The sequence below is a fragment of the Manduca sexta genome, chromosome 14, assembly GCF_014839805.1.
Source record: "Manduca sexta isolate Smith_Timp_Sample1 chromosome 14, JHU_Msex_v1.0, whole genome shotgun sequence".
Classification (NCBI taxonomy): Eukaryota; Metazoa; Arthropoda; class Insecta; order Lepidoptera; family Sphingidae; genus Manduca; species Manduca sexta.
The window spans coordinates 243,756-248,683 of NC_051128.1; positions in this window are offsets into that span (position 1 = coordinate 243,756).

The following is a 4,928-nucleotide window of genomic DNA, read 5'->3' on the forward strand; positions in this document are numbered from 1 at the left end:
GCCACTTCCTATTTAATAACAACTGTACCTATAGCATAGCAAGTGATGAGCTAATAAAGAAACAAGAGTCTTCAGGTTCGGGAAAGGGGTTTCGAACCGTCACCAAAATGTTGGCCGAAAATGAAATCGTACCCACAACCTTCCAGTCCTCAGCCCACATAATTATTTATTTATTTATTTGAACAGCCAACAAAACATACACCTTACATAGTTTGTTTTTTAACAATTCCATAAGTAATTGTTGCAGTGCTGTTTTAATTACAGGCTGTCACAGCATGACCATATTAAATACATAACAATAAACTATTGGCTGCACCATAAGTGCAGTATATTCTAAATATAAGACTGAATATAAAACTAAATTTAGGTTACAACAAGCAAGTTCAATATTTTCTTTTTGAAGATAGAAAGCGAGTCATTAAATATGTCAATACAATCAGATTTTTCTACAATTCGGTTATATAATCTGGATAGGCGAGGGACAGGCGAGTGACTACCAAGGTTTGTTCTGCTGAATCTACAATTAAATAAGGGACGTGGGTATCTAGGGATTTTAGTAGGTACATTAAGAGAGAATTTATTGAGAAGAGAGAAGACACCGTTGACTATTTTATATAAAAGCATCAAACTAAGTTGATCTCGTCTGTCTTTCAAAGTTTGCATTTCAAAGTATTTAATTTTATCAGTGTAAGTTTTGACATGTTTGGGTGGCCTAAATCTATAAGCTAAATGTTTTAATAGCTTTTTTTAAGTAAGGAGGCAATAAGCTACATAAGTACTAGCTATTGGAGATATCATCTCTTCTTCTATATAATTTTCTAGCCTTGGTGGTGACGCTGACGAGCTGGGTGAGCTGTATCTTCCCAGTCAAACAAATAATACAAATAGTCTACTTCAAAATACCTTCAATAGCAAAGTAATTCCAAATGGAAGTGGTTGCGCGATCCAGGACTTTCCTTAAACAATTCAATGCAATTTTTGCAATTCTTTGTGCAATCTGTACTTGTACGAACACCTCGTTTGCTTCAAATGTTTTCGCAACTTTTCTCCTTGGAGGCGATGAGATAGCGGTGGGCTTAAAGGATTTTTATCCTTGCAAGGTGGAATAAACTTACCTTTTAATAGTAATTGGATTTGTTGTCTTTTTATAGGATATTTGGTGTGTTATTGACTATACGGTTTAGTAGAGTCAAGGAATATAAAGTGGAGAGATACAGGTTTGGTTTAGGAATATGAATTGTGCATATCTTGCTGTTTTCTGGGTGGATCTTTTAATATTAATAACGAATGGTAATAAAGATTGGAACACATAATATTTGGAAGTGACGTTGATATATTATTAATTAACGCTTGTAAAAGGAAAAACAAACATTGTTGTTGATTAATAAGAATCTTCAAAATGTCTGATGTATTTGAAATCTTCCAACTGATACATTTAAAGACCCCTTTTAATAGTAGGAGATACCTGTGCCCAATGTGCCCAATAGTGGGAAAGATAATATAATAATAGATAAAAGATATTATACAGAGCTGATTTATCTTTAATAATAATTAAGTTTTTTTAATCAGTTTGATTTTATCTTTAATCATTATTTTATATTTTTTTTATTTAGCTGTATAATATTGTTTTGGATGAAAATACGGCGATGACTTAGACATTTACTTATTCTATGTTACGTGAGTCATCACTTTTTGTTTTCATTTACTCCGCTAAGCCGGTGTGGAGCAAATCGAAAACTCATTAATTATACCTACGTATTTGACTCCAAAAAACCATTAGTAGATTTTATGTACATTTGTGTTTGTAATGCAACACTTGGGATTAAAAACAGCAATTAGTACGGATATAAAACGTGTTGTGTATTAACTTTTATGCTGTATGAAAATGTATGTAATGTTTAAAATAATTTTGAAATATGTCAATTCCAATTTATTAACGGAAGCTGTATTTACTTATGTCAACTTGTTAAAAATCGACAACCATATTTCCAAAACGACAAATAAAAGAATGCAAATGGCTCATAATTATCGAATTTAATAATGCATTTAGCAGTAATTCCATTTCCTATATATTTATATTCCATTTAAAATTACCTATATGCAGGAATATGCCGTCTTTCTCTTATAATTATAATGAACCTTTGGATTCTTTTTTCAGGTCGGTCAGTCATATCATTCATGATTTTTTCTTATAGGCATCGTATATAGCTGCTAATCTTGGCAAAATATTCTTTAGTTTTGAGTAGATATAGCTTTTCTAGAACTAAAGTTATATCGCCTTCTATCAGCCAGTATTTAGATCATTTTAACTATAATAATAATGAAATAATCAACAAAACATGGGTCTACTGTCTTAATGAACAAGGCAAGTGCAACGTCGCACGTATGAATAAGTAACAGGCACTTACTTTGTGTCCGACCGTCTATGCAAGACGTGCTTCTTGGAGTGCCGTTTGAATTTTCACCACTGATTATAATTTTAGAAGTCGGTCTAGCCAGAGTTGATGGCAATGGCAGCTGTCATAAAATCTATACTTCATTGTATCATGTAGTGCCAACTGGCCAATATGAAGAAAGGCTCGCCTCTATCATATCAAGGGACGGAATACACAGAGCGAAAATTGTGTGCATTAATTGCACCCTGCCTACCCTTACAAGGATAAACGGTGTTTGTGTTTTGCTCTGTGATAAAGAATATAGAAATTGCATTAGGTGCAGTAGGTTTATTTGTAGTGCCTTTATAAAAAACTAATTAGTAGGTTAGATTACGTAACACAGTGGAATTAATAATTAGGATTTGAAAGAGTATAGGGTCTTATTGAACTAACATAATAATTTCATATTGCTCATCCTACTTATGTTATAACAATTTAAATCTTTCACACTTGCTTTAACAGAGAAGGAAAACATCGCAAGGAAACCTGCACACCTAAGAAATTCTCTATAGGAATTATGAGGGTATGTGAAGTCTACCAATCCGCTCTAGGCTAACGTGGTGGCCTAAGTCCTAATCCCTCTTACTAGTAGAGGAGGATCGTGCCTAGCAGTGGGACAGTCATATAGGACTGATATTATATCATTAGTATTATAGGTTTTATTCAGATCCTTAAACACATACCTAGTCTTGCCATAAATATTGTAATAAAGAAAAAAGAAAATTGTTAACTGCAAATAACATTTATTACTTTTACAGTGTGTCAGTTTAATACATAAATATAAAACAATTAAAAATATAAAAAGCTTATTCGAAGTGGTCTCCATTGGCTGCAATACAGTCCTTTAAACGATGAGGCCAGTTATCAATAGAAGCACGCACTCTTTCCATGGGAAAATTCTTCACTGCCAATCGTATAGATTGTTTTAGGGACTCCAAATTATCATGGCGTTTAGAGCAAGCTGTACTCTCTAAAACTGACCACAAATCATAATCCAGCGGATTAAGATCGGGACTAGACGACGGCCAGTCTTCAGCTCTGATGAAGTCCGAAACGTTCGATTCCAACCAAGACTGCGTGGACCGAGCTTTATGACCCGGCGCCGAGTCTTGCTGGAAGGACCATACTTGGTTATTGAACATGGTGATGTTAAGGGGCTTAACTACCTTCTCAAGAATGGTATCTTGATACACTTGTGCCGATGTTTTGATACCTTTTTCACAAAAATATGGCTCAGTCACTCCTTCATAGCTAACACCCCACCAAACCATCACTGAAGTCGGATAATGTCCACGTTGCACTCTGTCGACTAATTGGGAAGCTTCCTTAGAGCTTTGAGCATAAATACGGTCATTTTGTTTGTTAAAATGTTGCTCAATTGTAAAAATTTTCTCATCCGTAAACAAAATTTTTCTGTGACCTCCCTTTGCGTACCGCTTCAGTAGTTGTTTCGATTTTACCACCCTATTCTTCTTTAAATTATCAGTTAAGAAATGGCCAGTGCGTCTCTTATAGGCTGCAAGTCCTAAGTCATCTTTTAAAATACGCGACATGGTTCTAGGTGCTATCTTCATTTCCCGAGATAAAATCTTTTGCTTTCGGACAGGATTTCTTCGAATTCTTTCCCTTACTGCTTTGACCACCTTTTTCGTACGAACACTACGTGGACGGCCAGATCTTTTCTGTCACAAACAGAGGAGGTCTCATTGTACCTATTAATAGCCCGGTACACAAACATTTTACTAATACCAAGTGTATGGAGAGTTTTAAAAATTGCATTTGGCTCCATACCTACTTTGTGTAATGCTATCACAGCGATTCGGTTCTCTTTATCACCCCACACCATTTTAATATCGCAAAATATTTTACAATGTATTGGCGCCAAAATGAGAAAACACAATGAACAATCGTATAAAAATGACAGATTCGAAATTCAAATGTAATATTTTTTTATAATTAAGTGTAACAGTATTTATGGCCAGACTAAGTATATATTCAACATCAGGATCGTTATTCGTTAAATGAATATGTTTGTCCTTTGTGACAATTTGATTCGAAAAGTGAAGTAGTATGATTCGGTGTTATGCAGTGTCGGATTTATATTTTTTATTAGTGAGGGCACTTTATTTTCGCCGCCCCATATAGGTAGGTTTACGTATGTATGTATGTATATATGTAGGTTTCCAAAATACTTAATAATTTGTTTGTATTATGGAAGTTACTAAAGTTAAATAAACGAATGATTAATTAAATCGAGTGAGCGACCTCTGAAATCTGCCGCCCCTAAGAGGCTGCCGCTTATAGGCCGCGGCCTATACGACCTATTTACAAATACAGTACAGGTGTTAGGTTGAAGTCCTGAAATTAGTATCTATGACATTAGACTTATATTTTACTGTAGGGTCAGTGTGTATTGGGTGTACCAACTTATTTACAATATTTTATTACTATATTTTAAATACTGTTATAAGGCGGTTTTAGAAATGTTATAGA